This window comes from Bombus affinis, chromosome 11 (genome assembly GCF_024516045.1).
Source record: "Bombus affinis isolate iyBomAffi1 chromosome 11, iyBomAffi1.2, whole genome shotgun sequence".
NCBI lineage: Eukaryota > Metazoa > Arthropoda > Insecta > Hymenoptera > Apidae > Bombus > Bombus affinis.
The window spans coordinates 8,248,083-8,266,272 of record NC_066354.1 but is presented as its reverse complement, the minus strand read 5'-3'; the positions used below and the strand labels follow the sequence as shown (position 1 = coordinate 8,266,272).

Genomic DNA, 18,190 nt, shown 5'->3' with positions numbered 1-18,190 from the left:
ACAGCTCTTCTTGCTCAAAAATCGTTCTGCACCGACAATAAGGCAAGAGACAAAATGCACTCTGCGTAGAGTCGACCTGTGGAAGGTCGATGCGGCTCGGCGCGGCTCGCAGCGTACGTCTGCATTTCCGCGTTCACGCTGCCAAGCGTCGCCGGGTCACAGGTCGAATATTCGATAGGCGAACGCCGGCTTAACGGTACACCACGTTCCTTGCCCAGGCTTTTGACAATTCGCCTCTCGCGACTAATCGCATACCGTGCGAACGGAAGTCCTGCGACTACGTACAGGCCCTGACGAACCGATCCTTCGATCATGGGAATCGATTGAACCGAGCTTCTGTACGTCTTACGGCAATAGGAAAATTGCCCTTCGTGTTGCGCGAATGAATTTTGCACTTCGAAAGCGTTTCTCTAAAATGTACACGGACCGGCGTATTCAATTCCTCGATAACGAAATACCGGATCGTTTGAATTTCGTAAGATCGAATTTCGATGAGTTTACGATGAATCGGCTAGCCGCGATACTAATTACAAAGGAACAGCGGACTAGAAGAATCGAATTTATCATCGCTGATGAATATGGCGAAGTAGTTACTTCGACACAATTCAAGCCATTCGAGTGCCTTTTAAATCTACCGACATTAACGTCAACTCGAAGCAGGTTAAATGATGAGCTGTCTGGTCGATTCGTAATCGCTACGTTCGAGAAATCTCCTAGGATCGTAACTGCATCCCGGATGGCGGTTTAATTGTTACGCAAAGTCGTTATTCCCGCGAACCGTTGGTCAACTCGATCTCCACTTGTAATCGATTCCGTTATGAATGTCCGATCGTTCGATTATCTCCTGGCGAATAATTCCTGGCCTTCTAATCCTTTTTCTTCTTCTCTTCCTCCGCTGCAGCGACTCGAAATAATTCGAATATTATCGCGACCGTTAACGAAAAGAATCGTCGAAATGCAACGATAGTTAGTTACGATCGGAAAATTATTCGAACCGTAGTAAATTCTTCTTGAAACGACGTTTTAACCGTTAGTTGATTCGCGGAGCGCAACGTTTCGGAATCCATTCGAATTACGAATGTCCCGAACGGTTGTTTAATCGTTGCATCGCGCGTTTATTCGCCTGAATTGTTCGTCGATACGTTTAACAGCGTGACTTGGAAAATTGTTCGAGTATCGTGTACAGTTACCTAGAATCCAAGATGTTCGCCCAGTGCCTCCTATATCACGATGAAATATTTCGTTATTATCGCAACGAGGATTTACGCAATCGCACGGTACATAAAACCAAGTCGCGACATTTCTCAATTGCAGGGCAATTTTTCATAATCTGCGCAACGCTGTTCGAAACAGGCAGAGCGAAAGCCGATCCTTTACAAAATACCTTGGTGACTCGTTATCGTACTAATCACGCGCGCCGACCGATCGCTTATCCCTGAATTAAAACATTCCGATATCCTTTAACGGCGAATTTACCAAACTTCGATTCTGAAATTCCAATGGGACTTCCTTTTAAGAAAGATACGCGCAAGCTTCGCATGTCGGAGATACGTGGCAAAAACGTCCCTTTATGGCGTCGCCTCTTTCATCTCGCGTTCCTCGATAATCATCCTTCGTAAAATTTTCCCCCGAGTCCAGGAAGAAGGCTCGGGGCAAAGCTTGGAAGAAAGAGAAGCAACAGTCGGTCAACGTCGCCGTTTCACCGGCGCAATCGGGAATTCAAATAAATCGCTAATCGCGAGCATTTATCCTTTCGCGCCGGTGACGTACGGAGTGGCGAGTATGCGGTAAGCCGTTTTCTCTCTCGCTCCCTCTCGCGTCGTGCAACGAGTCTATCTCGCTCGCTTCTCTCTTCGGAGTGCGTCTTCATCGGTTTTATACGCGGGCACCTTTGACCACTGGCGCCGTACGCAGCGAGCACGCGGCAAAAAGTGTTAGAAGAACAGTATTCATCGTGGAAGAAGCTGTTACCGTTATTTTTCGGGTCGATGTCGTGGGTAAGGCGATTAGAGGGTACGCGACGTTTCACAGCCATGTGTTTCTACACCGGCAAGCTGCAACCTCGACAACGCGGCGATCAGTGGGCGTTTACCATTACGTAACTACGATCATCGATTTTGAATCAACAAAGTGGCAAACGTCAACTTGCCAGTCTTTAACGATCGATTAGCTTTGGTCGATCGACGATTGTTGGTTTCTACAGTCTCGCGGGCAGCGCTACGAGTACATTTATTCCCAAGGACGCAAAGGTACAAGAAACGGTACGTTAATAGCCTCGGTTGTTAACTGTAAATCGTCAATTTTTGGTTTCTAAATTCCAGCATCAGGTTCCTAGGTTTTTTATCGTGTATTCGAGAAGACGCGTACGTAAGAATCTGATTGAAAGTAGACGCGCCCCTTTCGTGGTCAGACAGCTCGATACGACTTGTCGGACGTCAACCGCACTTGATAGCCTTGATTTTCATGAAACTACCAACGAAGATAGGCTACCGCAGTATCAAGTAATCCCGATACATTCCGATCGTTCGCCATCAACCAGAATTCCTCTTCCAGCGTAACAGTACATAAACTTTCATTCCATTCATTCTGTTAAACGCTCGAGCTACCCGCAAACAATTCCCTTCCAGCGAAAACTCAGCGAACCGTCCTTCCTATACCACTAAACCTCTCCCTCTCTGCCTCGTCCGCTTCTCAACTCGAAGACTAAATCGAAGAAACTTGAAAAACGATTTTTTTTTTTTTTTTTTTTTGAACGTCGAAAAAACCAAGAACTCCGGTCCATTCTTCCATTGGTCAGCAAGATGGCAGAACTCTCGAGGCGTCAGGGTCAAAAGAATCCTCGCAAAAGGCTGCGCCTATGCATTCAACCACTCCTTTAAACGAGGCAGCGACGGAGGAGCAGTCAGGCCCCCGGCTATCGAGACGAGAGAGAGAGAGAGAGAGAGAGAGTATGAGAAGGTGGAGAGGGTGGGAGGAGAAAAATGAAAAAGTCACCGATGCCATGCGAGCGACGTGACCTCTCGTCGGTGACCCCGGACGAACCGGCCGACGACGACGAAGAAAGGGGGAATGCCAGACCTCAGGCTACGTTCACAGTTCGCCGAAAAAGGCATGCTACACAACCGGCACGCCGATTGTGTTGACCGGTCAACGTGCCTCCTTTGACAGTCGGCTTCTCTCTTTTCCTGGTAGCATTAATTTATGGCCGATACCGATGGAAATATTCTCCCGTACGACTTCTTCCAAGCGGAGAGGTTTATTGGTCGCGGCGTACTCAACGAACGAGAATTTAGTCGATTTGTTTGCCGCGGACGATTGATTGTGCGATAATCAGCGAAACGTTTGTTACGAATGTGTGAAGATAACGAATGTAATAGTAAGAGAGACATGGTGGAATCGTGAAATTCAATTTCTATGGGAATCAAAATGCGATAGGAAAATTGCAAAAAACGAGAGTAGAAATATGCGAAAATAGAAAGGTGACAGTGACCGAGGAACGTAAAAATTCGCGAGAACCCGAGAAAATGTTAAACATTTCGTTGGTAGCAATCAATTTTTGTCAACCTGGAGCTCTGTTGCAGCGAGATATCTTGAGTCTTGTCACTCGAAATGAACGTCCATCGGACATTATGTCGAGCAATAGCGAGACGTACAAACTCACGCGGTGACGAACTCGTCGCGACCGAAAGAAAAGAGTCTCCAGAGACGACTGCCTATTTATCCATTCCTAGTACGACTCGTTAGTCTCCTTCGACTTTCTTCGCTTCCTGATTGCCTTCCTAGTCGTATCGTGTACCTGCCTCAACAGACAAATTCCGGTCGTTAAAGCTCAAGTGTCTCGCCACTTCCGCGCGGCACGCGTGAACCAACCAGAACCCTGTCTGCTTGATAGTCCAAGCTCCCAAAGGGACGAGACTACCTTCGCCACTTTCGCTCCTTGCTAAGGAGGGAAAGCTTTCGTTTCTATCTAAAGAAACTCGTTCGATACTTGTTCGTTCTCCGAACTGACGCTCTCTTGGTTGGAGAGAACATTTTTTTCATTAAATCGTTAGAAGAGAGCGATCCGCGTAAACCTTCGACCAAGACAATTATATGGGATCTGATGTATTTTGACACGACCTTCGAGATATCCTCGGTGAACCATCTTTTCCAGCTTCTACGCTTAGTATTTCGATACCTAATAATAATTCTAAATAGCAGAAAACCACTTACTTCTCTCTTTCTCTCTCTCTCTCTCTCTCTATCTATCTATCTATCTATCTATCTAACTATTTATCTATCTATCTCTGTCTATCGATAATTATCTACGCCTCCCTGTCGTTCGAACAAATTCCAGCGAAGAACCTCGGTCGCGTGGTTAGATCGGTCGAAGACTGCGTGGCCGCTTCGACCGAAGTATCGATGATACTCGATGAAGAACGGATTGACCCTTACGGTACCTCGAGGAACCGTCAATGGTTTAATTACGGCCAAGTAATTTTTCGCTATGAGCTGGCGTTCCACCCTTTGACCAAGGTCAAAGATACGGAGCCGAGAGTGGTACACGAGAGGAGGGACCGCCGGCAATCTCTGATCGGTTCGTTAACGATCCTGACACTAGGACCTGAATTAGATAAGGATATCTTTTCAAATTGTCGTAAATGGACGAGGAAGCGAAGCGGTGTTGAGGCGCGAGACCCTCTAAACGTTATCTAGCCAGGGATCGCTTGACAGTCCGTCATCGGTCCGTTTCTAGGAGGGACCATTAAAACGTGATCGACGTGGGAAGCGGCTGCAAATGGCTGACACGCGTCCACGATGAAACACGACGCCGCGCTTGAGAATTCAATTACGATTAGCTGACGAGAAATCGCGAGTGTTTCGGGCCGCTTCAGAGGGTTTGTTAAAAGCTTAGCAATCAGACGCTGCGATCAGATTCGGAAGATATTGAAGTACGATGAAGCAATCTTTGTCTACCGTTTTCTTCTCTTTACGATTTAAGCTTCTCAAGGTACGTTGAGTGGAACTAATACGAGGTAATCGTGCGATAGAATATTTGTAGTATTCAGAGAAGCAGTCCGGAAGGATAGGGCTTACGCGTCCTACTGGTCTTTCCAGGTAAGACCATATATTTCACGGCTAGTATAGGGAGCTAATATGGGATCTATGTCTCTCATTTATAATCTAAGGTTTAACGCCTCGCCTGAAACGTACGTTACACGACAAATCTGCGCGTCGTATTAAAAGACTTGTAATCCTGATTTGTTGCCGACTATTGTACTACTTCGTAACGCGTCTATATATCGTATACAAGCAATTATGCAAATTGCCCATTGTGTCGTATTTGCTAGAAATCGCATTGTGGAATTACGTTTTCATAACACAGGTGTTAAAAGGTTAATAATCTCGCAACGCGTCCCAATGTTCGTCTGCCGGAGCAAACGCGAGAAAAACGAGCTACTACCGAGCTGCGCAGCGTACCATTCCAGCAGCAGTTCCCCACGTTCCACATTCCCTCTCTAATCGACCTCCGCGAACCAACATCCGCCCATAAAACCTATCCTCTCTAATAAAAATGCTCGAATCTTGAAATTGTGCCACATAGCGGGGTAGAAGCAGGTTGGTGTTGGTAACCGCGTGACGTTACTGGTCGCGGTCTCCGCGTCTGATAGAAGAGCCGGTCGTCGTCGCCGATCCTCGCGGCGTGTCCATGGTTCGCCCGAGGGCAGCGCAACAGCCACGCTGAACCGACTGCCTGTCAGTGTACCTGCCGGCCAGACAAATTCCGGCCATTAAGCGTTCGAACGTCGTCGTGTGCTGGCTGTGAACCCGCTCTCTTCAGAGGCCCCCGTGCGGAATATAATGCTGCACCATGGATTGACCCTTGCGGTACTCCCACCAGGCCGAGCGCGCGCGCGAGAGCACCCATCACCTACACACACGGCATTCAGTCCTGGCCAACATTCTACGTTCTACCGTGGCCTGGCCTCCGGAGACGCGCCACGACGCCTATACACTATACACGCTTCGAGAGACTCCGCGCGACCGAGTCGTACGTGCAGGGGTCATATTCTCATCGGCGATGCACGATGGCCTGGCCTGTTGCTGCTGCTGCTGCTGCTGCTGCTGCTGCCGTGTACACCGCACACTCCACCGAAACAGTTCGTCGTCGTTAGATCGTTGGTGGTTAGTTGCTTGATAGGAAAAAAAAAAAAAAAAAAACAGGAGTAGAAGAGATGGAAAGAGAAAGAGAGAAAGAGAGAGGAAGGGGGAGACTGTTGCATCCTGATAGAAATCTGATCGCTCGTTACCTGTTCCCTCTCCCATGCACCGCGTCAGAGATATCGTGACCGTTTTTGCGCCGGGTCACGCTGGTTCAGATGCATCGGACCTCCTTCTTTCCCTTCTCCTTCTCTTTCTTCTTCTTCTTCTTCTTCTTCTGCTTCGTCCGCTGCTTCTTCCTCTTCTTTTCTCTTTGCTTCTTCGTCTTGTTCTCCTGCTCGCGTCTTTTATAAGGTCGCTGATACGCGGAACAAGTGGAGCGGACGTGATCACGGATTGACGGGCAATCGGGTGGTGTAGAGTCAAGAGGTGTAGAGGGAAATATTACTCCATGTTTTGCTGTGCGAGTTTTGATGCGCGATGGCAGATTAATCGGTTATTTTTCTTTCGCGGAATTATCAGCGTTACTTGGTATCGTGCAGGAGTCGCTTTCGTTAGCGGAAGAAGGTAAAACTGTTGTCGCTTCATCTACGACGAGTCGTTTTCGGGACTACGTTGAAAAAGATCGAAGCGACTTCTGATATTCGTCGGACTCGATGACATGAAAATTCGATGGGGCGCAATTAAGGGTCGAGACGGAAGCTCGACACCCGAGGATCGATGATTGGCGTGTAACCCAATCACGTCATTGCACCAAGCGATCTCTTTGGTACCACGGGAAAGAAAGGCCAGAAGAGGAAGAAACGCCGATCGATTGAGTGCTTTTCACGATCCATTAACTCTGCGAGTAACAGAGCGTTCCTCTTAACGCGATAATACGTTCACGGTGTCGCGTTCTGAAACTACCGGATGTTAGCGAAACGCAAGCCGCAACTTTGGAAAGACGATACAAGATCGACAAGGAGAATGTGTCGACCGGTATACTGGCGTTAATTTTTCTTCCACTCGATAACTTCGAATTATCCGCCCCTTCCCTCGCACGGACCTTCTATCGTTCTCTTTGATTCAAGGTTAATTCGATCGCTTAAAATTCCAAATTTTATGTAAATACCCATTAAGTGGAAGAATAAAGTATCATTAAGAAACGGAGATAAAAAAATTCGAAGCTCGCATGAAATCGTTCGAAAAACAAACTTCCTGTCGGCAGATTCTTACATAATCGAGGCCAAACAAGGAAGCCATCGATCCAGCAGACGGGAGGAAAAAAGAGCACGGATTAAAAACGCGTTAATTGAGAGCCGATGACTCGATGAAAAACGTGCTACAGATGTTTCGACTCACCGACAATGTTGGTCCTCTTTCTTTTCGTGCTCGATCCTTTCGATTTCCTATCGTTCCTGAAAAGCAAAAAAAGGGAACAGTATGAGTCGTTGATCGATAATCGCCATGAAATTAAAACGATAGAATTATAACAGAGGATACAGTCGTGCAAAAATTGGATACCATACTGGAAAAGGGCAAAAAAATCGATCCTGTCGAGCTTGTTTCAAGTTCAATGGTCTCTTGGATTTGAATAGACTCAAATTTCGGTTCAATCGGTGTCAATTAAAACTTAAGGTTTTTACGCGATTAACGGGATATCCCCAAACCATAAATCTTCGAAATGAAGATGACGCGACAGCCACTTTACAGGTTTAATCTATAAATCTTAGTTTATAGTCAGTGGTATACGCAAGCTTATCCATCTCTTTCATAGCCTAGTTTCGTCCGAAGACTCTCGCTCGAAAGTATTAGATTTTATGTTACGGCGTAACAAAACGAAAGAGAAACGGTCATGAGTTAACGAGCCATTTATCCGTTACGCTTTAATTTGTGCAACTGTGCTTGCACTCTCTCTAAACGACGATCAATCGTCGGAATTAACTTTCCGCTTCGCTTAAGTCCTCGGAAGATCGTTAAACTAGCGAGAGTTAATGCGTCGTTCGCCCACCGTTCGATCGATTGTAAAATTTGAATGTCTCGTCCCTTCCGAGACCGGCTTTTAGCTTAGTTTTCCCATTAGAAACGTAATCGACGTTATATACGTTGCTTGTTAGCCCCGTGCTCGTTTAAAGTCGATCGATTTCGCATTTTCCAGCGATTTTCTAGGAACTTCGATTATATTCGTACAGCGTAATTGCGCCGTTTCTATTAGTTCTAGTTTCTAGTTTATCTCTTCTTTTATAATCGTCTATTAGGATAGTTTATGTCACACAGTAGCTACTCTTACTTTTAGTTTTAATACTTTTAATCGCGAACTTTTAATCGTCTACGATTTACATGCACATCATTCGTGTCCATTTCCAACTCAAAATATCCCCACAGTTATTCCCTAGAACGTTCGAAGCAGTTTCACGGCATCTGCTGGGGAAAACTGGACTGATTCAGCCTGGAATCTGGAACGAGCCCATGCAATGCGTTATCTATTCGACGTGTTCACCTATCTGGCCCGGATTGCACGTGTGTCGTACACCCACACACGCCGCCAGGTCCGAGAACACGTCGATACGGTTCTCGGTTACCTAATCGCACCGGTGTTCCATCGTCCACGGCATTGTCTCTCTTTCTTTCCCGTCCCCTTCGCCCCATCGCCGTTCTCCACGGAGGCCCGGTCCTACGGTCGGGTTCAACGACGCGTGAACGCAAACTTTACTCGTTCCATTACATTTTCTACTTGGATAATCTGGTGCAGTTGGAGAGCCTGTTGTCGACACGCGGTGTCACGTTCCAAAAACTGGTACTATCGCTCCTATTCGCGTACACGAATTTCCACATCGAATTTAGAATATTTGGCGGATGCATCGTGGAAATTTTCCTCGATGCGTGGAACATTAGCTCGGTATATTTCTCGATCGCGGAATCGAACGAAAGCAGAAGGCGTTTCGATATTGTTCCGACAAAAGATCTAGCGAATTCGAAGAAAGTAACTAGCATCGCAACACATAGAAACTTCCCAATCACAAGTAACTATATCCGCGCAAACTGTGAATTTTAATTCCAACCATCTGAGCCAAAAATCAGCCTGCATCCTATCGCTATCGCAACCACGCGAAGAGAAACCAGAGATGTTGCAGAAGGAATGCCGCGGAGAAGCGTCGGATAGGCGAGCACGCGGGTCATTAAATTTGCTCTCGCGGTTGGGATTATCGACCGGGCTCTCGTTGCCTCGTTGCCTCGTTTCCCGTTTTATCTGTCGGCCGGATCCCGTGTTCTCCGGCGGCGACACGGTGCGAGCCGGTCGTTCGCGTTTCGCGGATCCGCCTGCTCGAGAGATCTTCGCCGATAGATACGCGCGATGGAAACGCGCGAAACGCGCGCTTAAACACCCGGACAAATTGAGGCCGGGCAGCGTGTCCGCGTTCGAATCGCACTGCACGCTCTGCCGCGTAAATATGCGACCGCGTGGGCCGTGTTCCTGCACGCGAGTGTCTATATTTTCCAACTTGGTCTACCGAATCTAGCCGTCATCTTTAAGCTTCTTACCTGTTAAGAGCATTTTTATTTGGGAATTTAGAAGAGAAATTAGAGAAGTCAGAATATTTCATTTTCTTGATCGTTACGAAGAATACGAGTTTACTGTTTAGCTTGTAAAGATGTTGGTCTAATTATCGAACGAAAATGCTCGATATTATTTTAATTGTAGTTTCTCGAGATTGATTTGATCGAAGAACGAAAGTTTCAGAAACTGTGCATTTTCTCTTTTCGCTTTCTACGTCCTCTACGCTCCGTTCTATGTGATTCCGCGCGTGATATTTTGGAATTATTATCTTCAACGGATACTATAAAGTTAACTTAGCTAAGAATTGTGTTCTACGTTCAAGACGAAAGTACAGAGTTCACTTTTGACTGGCCGAAGGTGTCTGACCATGAAGCAAAGGCGGCAATAGTCGGAGCGAGAAAGGAACGAGCGGCAATAAACGTCGGTAGAAACGGTCGAAGATTGGCCGAGATAAAACTAATTGGCCGCGGTGAAATAACATAATAACTGGATAAATATCCATCAGGCGTCACCGAGTTACAGACCAATCAGTGATACGACGCTAAATATCCGAATATATCGATGACGTTAGAAAAACCGATTCTCTATGGAACAATTACAATTTCGTTTATCTTTAAAATTCGATGCAATTAATTTAAATTATTCAATTCCACCATCGAAAGTTACTCTAGATTCCACTTCTAGATAAAAATTCTCACTTTCGGTTCAACGTATCAAATTCTACGATCACATAACTCCTTGGGAAGCTGCTTTTTCACTTTTAGACATCAGAACCATACTTTCTCCTGACTAGAAAACGAAGGAAATGATGCCAATATCTTGGCGTTCTCAGCTTAGAAAAAACAAACAAGTCCAATAAATTTCCCAAGCGAAACTGCGAGCGTGAAAGAAGATCGTGGATGGCGCGAAACGAAAAACGAGGTGCAGCTTGATATACTGGAGGGAAAGGTTAAGTCTCTCGGCGAACGATACGTTATACGTTGCATTCGTACGAAAACTAGTAGGGCAACGTAGCTCGTAGCTGCCCGGAGGGTTCTTATTATATGAGCCACGTATTCGAGTTATCCAAATGGAAGGATTAAACAACGTATCTCGAATGAAATTGGTACTACTTGCAACATTGAGCCACACAGTCCCGTCCGCTTCTTCCTTTCCCTCTCGTATTCCCTCACGGCATCTGTTTCTTTTCTCTCTGACTTGGCTGGCTGGCAGCAATAAATATGCTGATTAAGCGGCAACGTACCGCCGGTTAATTTGCAGTATATCAGTATCCAACAGTGCATTTTAATTGGTCGTGAAGCATTATTGCAACGTATAACCAATGACGCCACACATCAACCACCGTCCCTGTTGGCGCTTAGGGCGCGAATCCTACAATTCTGGAAAAATCGATCGAACCGTGTGGCCCGTTCAAATCGAACCGTCGTTCTCTGACTCTGACCGTGATTTAAAGGTAAACGCTTTAACATCGTGTAGATTCGAAGATCGTTGACCTCTCATAGAATAGAAATTTTAAGGAAATTAAAAGATTTTAAGATTTTAAGATTTCTAGATTAGGATTTGTCCCCGAATCCGGAATGGCAACCGTGTTTTCTAAATTTCTCACACTGAAAGGTAAATGATCCTAAATTTCTAGCGACAAAATCGTACAACTTTCATCCCCGTTAATTCTCTGATTTCACCGCGAACAACATAAATAGCGGACTCTCGTGCGAGGCCGCGAGCATCGATTTCACGCTGATAATTGCCGTCTCGTCCGCTAGCCGAACATCAGACGCGCGAAATATTCTTCAGCGATGCGACGAGAAACCTAAACGCTCACAATGAGCGAGATTGCGCGACTGTCGTTGCAGGTTTCATTGCAAAATCGCGAAAAGGTCTGCTCGCGACATCGATCCTGCGGCAACCTTGACGCGTCGAAGACTAGATGCAGCAGCGAGCGTGAGACCACGGCCTATTTAGCTGCATCGTTGCACTTTACCGCCAGGAGAATCGAGATCGCGATACTTTTTATCGTTTGCACGATTCGATCCGTCGTTTGTTCCCCCCTGCCCCACCTCCTTACGGAATTCCACTTGATTTGTCTTCACCAATATCGGTGCCAATCATCGAGCATCTTTTCTCATTTAGAATTATCGTCCATTCGCGCCTCCGCACTCTACTTGTTCTTCCCTTGACTTCTCGGACTTGGCACGCTTTTGTTTCGCTCCTGGGAATTCTTTCGACTCAATCGGATCGTACGCGATCGTAATCTACGTATGGCGAAGGAAGTAAACGGTGGGAATTAATTTTTCTATTAAGCGTGCAAATTAATTCGGCACCTTCGTTCAAGTTTACTCGTTTCTAACTGAAGTTCATTAACGACAGTTCATTTTTGCCTGTATCGTTTCTTGTTCCAACGAATTTATTTTCAACTTCGCCAGATCTAGATCCTTAAAGTATTTGCTAATTGATACCGCAGGCGAATTTCGGGCAATCGGCAGGATATCGAGGTAAGCGAATGATTTCTAGGACGAGGATGCGCGATGTTAGAGTGGTTCGAACTTGGCAGAAGAGCTAGAAGATACACCTAAGGGTCACTAGGGTAATCGTTCTCGAATCAGTTTCATTAGCCCCGCGTATCGGCGATGATCGTCTATCGGTAAAACTAATCTCGCGCGTTGGTGAAATTTCGCGGCAATAAGAAACCTCGGTGACCCTTTGCTCTCCGTGTCCGAAGACGATGCGGTTGTAGTTTCCACGAATCGTCCATTATACGGAGTGTCTTAGTTAAATATGCGTCTTAATCCGAGTTCGTCTCCTTTACTCCAAAAGAGTTTTGTACGATCGATTATTTTCCTTCCAGACAAATATCCCACCATTGCTATCCGAGTGCTCCGCCACTTCCAGCGAATTCCAACAACAAAATTGACAATAATGCACAAAGACACCCGGTAGACGCGATCCGACTCGTTGCTCAACCCGTCTCGCAAGAGCATAACCTTTGCAGAGACGGACCAGCGACGCTACGGTTAGAAGGAGAAAGGCGGAGGGAAAAAGGCGGAGGGAAAACGGGCTACACGTACATAGCCAACGAACCGGCAATTATCGTCGCGCTGGATACGGGCCGGTGTTATTGCGGCCGGCTGCCGGGGCCGCGTACTCTTCCTTCGATAATTCACCGCGTTCTACGGAGTTACGAGCCACTCCGCGTTTCGACTAATCGCGTCGATAACGCGCTCGCACTACTCGTCCACTATCGTCGCCAGAAATCTCGAGACGCTTCCGTTCGAATCAACCGAGTCTCCCCTAAGTACCTCTCTTGCTTTCCTTCTCTCGCTCTTTCGCGTGACCGCGAATATCTATTCGCCTTCGTGCGTGTTATCTGTTATTACCAGTCTATTTACTTAGGGGTATTAACGAACCTCCACCTAGTCGGGATATCTCACGAGCCTGCAATTGAATTATTAGACAATTGCTCGCTCGATGCTGAGAGCCATCCCCCGATCACAGAGAATCGCGTTTCGATCGTTCAGAGAAGCTAATTTTTATATCTGGTCGGTTCGAAGAAAGTTAGAGACTCGGTCGAAGAACTTGGTAAATTGTACGGCGATCGGTGTTGGGAATGCACGAGGTTAAAACCTTCGCCTATCGCTGCAACTAGTACGAAAGTCACGACTCCTCCGTGAGACTTCGGTTTTTAAAACCGACAGATAAGGCGGCCCGTTTAAAGCTTTATTCAATTAACGCGTTCTCCGCGCGAATGGCGTTCGTAATTTCACGAACGGTGGCTGCGATCGCGAGTTATGACGTCTCTCGCAGCCGCCCGTAAAGATTCTGCCGCCTTCTTCTTTATCTAGCCACGAAATCAGCCCCGCTATCCGCGTACGGCTATTCTACGCCCTGTTTACGAGTCGACCGGCCGACGTGCACGCTGATAGCTGCGTGGCAATTGCTCCTCGATCGCCGCCACCATCCCTACGGATAACAGGCAATTCGCCGACTCTATCTTAAGTGCGTCACGGCTGCTCTTAACGCTTAACGCCCACGATTCGTCCAGCTGACCTCTCTAACGAGGATGTTTCCATAACTCGCAAAATTCTGGGTTTATTGGTTTCAGGGTAAAGCAGAAGGCGATTTATAGTAGGACGTATCTGTAGTTTACAAGTTTAAATTGCTTCCTCGTTATGCCGAGGAACTTGGAATTAGATAGATAACCTTGAAGTTTCGGCTTGATACGATACGAACATATTTATAGTATAATTCTTATCATTTCTACGTATCTTCTTATAGTAGTATACGTTTTTATGACGATGTAATAGTTATCTTTAGATTTCTCTGCGTATAATTTGAAAGAGACCTTGAGACAGCCGTACGACCAACGAAACTCTAAAATATCTAGCGGCAGATTCCACCATCTCTACCTACAAAATATAGCTCCTAACCGTCTATCTCCAAACCTTGCCATTTATCAACTATACGATCAGATACGGGTCCGTCGTTGAATATTCGCATCGAGATCGAAAAGGTCGATTCTTTGTAGAGGGAGGAGGCACGAATTCCAAGTGGACTAATCGCGATCTCGTGGCTGAAGAGGGCGGTTGAAATCGGAGAGGACGTTGGTTTTTCTGCTTGCTCCCTTTACCTCCATATTTTCTCGGTAAGGATAATCGTTCAGTGGAACGCGCCCGAAATAAAATTTCGCCGAAGCACGTACGAAGAAACTGGTTTCCGGCGAGCAGGCGCCCCTCTCGACGATCTTTCTCTCTTTCTCTCCCTTTCTTCCTCGTTACTTCCCCTAATAAACGAAATTAACTTTCCGCGGACGAGCGACCGAAAAAGCGGTCGCGATCGTCGGAATGCTCGTCCTCCGCGAGCGGATCTTCGCGAGTAGAATCCTTACAAGGATCGCACGCTTACGTGCGTGCCTCGACACTCGGCTGGCTCCAATGACGCCAGTTAAATAAACCGGCGAAGGACAGCTTTCATGATTGATCCTTCGTGATAAAGTTTTCTCGTATTTGTAGCTAAACACGAAGGCGAGCTAATCCTTTTTACGTTACAGACGGAAAGGCAATTAACTTCCAGAACTATTCTTGGACAAATTCACAAACTTCCATATTCACAAACACCCTCCATATCTTTGTAAACGTTTCCAAGAATCTCAACGACGCTGGAAAATACGAAATAACGCAGTAATCAGGTAATGCGAATTCGTTATACGTCGTACTACTCGTTGGACGACGAACAAAGCGAACGATCGCAGCGGACTGTCGACGAATTTTCTCGGATGTCTGTTGCCATTGATCGGCGATCAGAAACGCTGAATCGGCACGCCACACGCTCGATTACACGCGTTTATTGCAACGACGTTCGATTAGCACGTTTAATTTATCGAGCAGTTTACACGGCTGAATATGGTCCAAGCCTTTACCGTACCGGAGATATGCTAATGCAACGCGATAGTTAGCCAATACTCCGCTGCTATCCGGCGACTATCACCGCGATCGCGACCGACTATTGCTAGCAATGGGACCGCTCTTTGCCTCGATTCGGGCACTCTCACGCGTTATCGTTCCACCTCCTCTTCCCCTTTCTCGCGATTACCGTTTTCGAGTCAGGAACTGTGTTTTAGGAATTTTTGCTAAACTCCGCTGGATAATTTAATGGCATTATTTTAGCCGCGAAACTGGAATCGAATTTTACGGATAATAGTTGTACATTTTCGAAGAGAGAAAAGTTCGAACGGCTATTGTGGCTGTTTGTTCGAAATACGAGTTCTATCCGATCGTGTAAAAAGCGACGGAGAAAAAGGCAAAACGACCTCGACGCTACCGTGCATCGCACTTTCTTGCAAAAGGGAATTGATAAAACGAGTCTCCTTCACCTGGATAAACAGTCAGCTCGCTACGATCCTGTTCGGTTTCCAGCACGCTTTCACGATTTCTTTTGGATTGCTCTGCAGACCTCGTCGTTTTCCAATCGCGTGTCATCAAGATTCAACGGAAATATTAACGAGACTTGAATTTTGTAGCAGTGAAAGTATCCTATTTTCGAAAGAAACCGCCAATCCTTTTCCTTTTCGATAAAACATCCCACGAAACGTCGAGAACACGCGAAATCGCTCAACTCAGATACAGGCAAACTGTAACCGACTTCCGTTCACCTTAATCTTCTCGTTAAACGTACGCACACTTTTCTCGAGGAAATTATCGCCAAGACGATCGATGCTTCTTACTCGCACGCGATTATCGGTCATCCAGGCACGCGTATTCCATCGAAGCACATAAAAATCGGCGCGATCGAGAGATCCTTGTAACCGATCGACCGGTTGCATTGAGCAATAATAGAAGCCGTTGAAATCACGAGAGGGACGTGCGTCATCGCGCAATTTGCGCAAGCGATTCTAGTCGACGCTGAGCGTCTTTAATCGCTTAATTGTCGCGGCACGCGACCCTCGCGGACGCTAACCGAGTCTCCTTACCCACTTTTACCTCGACCGGTGACATCGACGTCCAGCGTTTCCCTCACCTTTCACCGCCTGTTACGCACGCTTTTAGCGCGAGTTACGAGTAGCGTGGGCCACTGGCCTAGATCAGTGCGTTTCGTGTTCTAACCAAATGCTACGAGTTGAAATTTCAATTGAAATTTGTCGATTCACGTTGGAGAATCGAACGGGATTCGTGGCCTTGCTCACAATGATTTATCGCGATTTCGTTGCTGAATCGGATGTGATGTAACGTTACACTTACGTAAATATTATTCCAATATTATTCTAGTTATAGAGTTCTGATAGAAATGAAGAGGATGGAAAATTCCATTGACTGTCGCATACCTTCGAGAAATTTACACTTTGAATTTTCCCTTTTACCCGCAATTTCTCTAACTTTATATCCGTCTGTGATGCGTACAAGGTTAACTGATCATCTAACGCAACTTCGGCCGAGCGAACGTTATTAAAAAGGATCTAATCCTATCAAGAAACAAACGCGTGGAATTTCAACGATTCGCGTACAAGACTCGATTGCAGTGGAATCGAACGATCGTTCAAGCATGTTGATCACCGGCATCTCGACAAGGATCACGAGAGTTGTATACGGAATATATCGAATGTTCGCCGTGATGTTATTCCTTTTTTTCCTTTGCTTTTAATGGAGTATCCACAAAGGCTAGACGAGTGGACGAGATGGAATCTCGTGGTAAATTCCTGGCGAGTCGAAGGTGGCCTGGTTCCACGTAAAATTTCCTGCCGCCACGGTCCGACTCACCGAACCGATGACCCAGTGACGCGCTCAACAAAGACCGCCTCATCCTGTGGCCGGTTTTTCGCGAAAGGCACGCGGTAAACCGAAATGACAACTTGACCGTCACGATCAGACCAAGCGAACTAAAGCCGAACGTTAAGAACGTATCTCTTTTTCACATTGTCCACGTTATTGGAAGAAATCCTACTTTCTAGGCAATATTTTTACACGAAAGGATGAATAAGCCACGCTTTGGTACTCTGAATGGTACTATTAAGGATGCTTAAAAATAAAAAGATTAATCTTCTCGCTGTGAGTAAGAGTATTTCTGCTCTTTCTCGTTCGTTTCCTTTTTTAGAAGTTATAACGAGCACGATATCGAGTTTTTCTCTTCGTTTCGACTTTCTAAAGGACCATTCAACGCGAACTGCCCTCGGTGGATCTCAATTGACGCCGCGTTAAGCATCGTTTATCAGGCTAGATTAATTATCTGTCATGAGAAGCGTTAACGCACAACGCTTTCACTTACTCTTCGACGACGTGAGGCCGGCCTTAGTAGCCCAAGACTTTTACAATTGCACCGTGACATTCTTTTTAAAGGATGCCGTATGTTATCTCGTTTAATGCCTTCGACCCGGTTACCACCAGATTACCTTGTCGTTCAAAGCTGCCTCGCTCGTTTATTTTTACGACGGAGGCCATCGTCAGCGTTATTTACAACGCTGCTAACCCCTAACTGGAAAATATACTACGCGCCCTACTCTTTGAAATTCTTACAGGCAGCCGACGAGACTCGACAACTCGGCGCAATTAGCGCAAAGGGTTATATCCAACACGGTACGTTCAAACGTCGATCCCAAGTTCTATCCATTGCGAGAGACGCTTCAATGTCCTGATACGAATATCCAGGTTTCCATAACTTACGTGTAATTGTTTGTCGATTAATTCGAATCAAAAGTCACGAGAAAGAATATCGTGTCGATGAGTGAAAGTCGTAAGAAGATTTAAAATTGTTAAATTCTTTTAGAAATATCGGGTTCGTGCATCTGTAGGGTTTCGTAATCCCAAACGTCGCCAAAGTAATCACTTTGACCCATAATTACAAGGTTTGCTCTTCTTCCTAGAAAAAACCATTCCAATCCCTCGCTAATTAAATCAGCCGTCGGCGAACCACGCCTCCGATCGATACGAAACGCACGAAAATCGTGGAACGCGATTAAAATTGTCGCGTTTAATTACGCGAAGCAGCCAATCACCTCCGACGACGGTAGGGCGCGGCTGAAGGGTG

At 46.3% G+C, this 18,190-nt stretch overlaps 1 protein-coding gene across 4 annotated transcripts in view; it reads right to left on the bottom strand.

Annotated features, from left to right (window-relative positions):
- Positions 1–18,190, bottom strand: part of LOC126921857 (uncharacterized) — a 142,227-nt gene that overhangs the window by 82,155 nt on the left and 41,882 nt on the right. For all 4 annotated transcript variants that reach the window (XM_050733828.1, XM_050733829.1, XM_050733826.1 and 1 more), the window contains exon 2: positions 7,483–7,538. The gene's annotated coding sequence lies outside the window, so the exon portion shown is untranslated. The remainder of the gene's footprint in view (positions 1–7,482; positions 7,539–18,190) is intronic.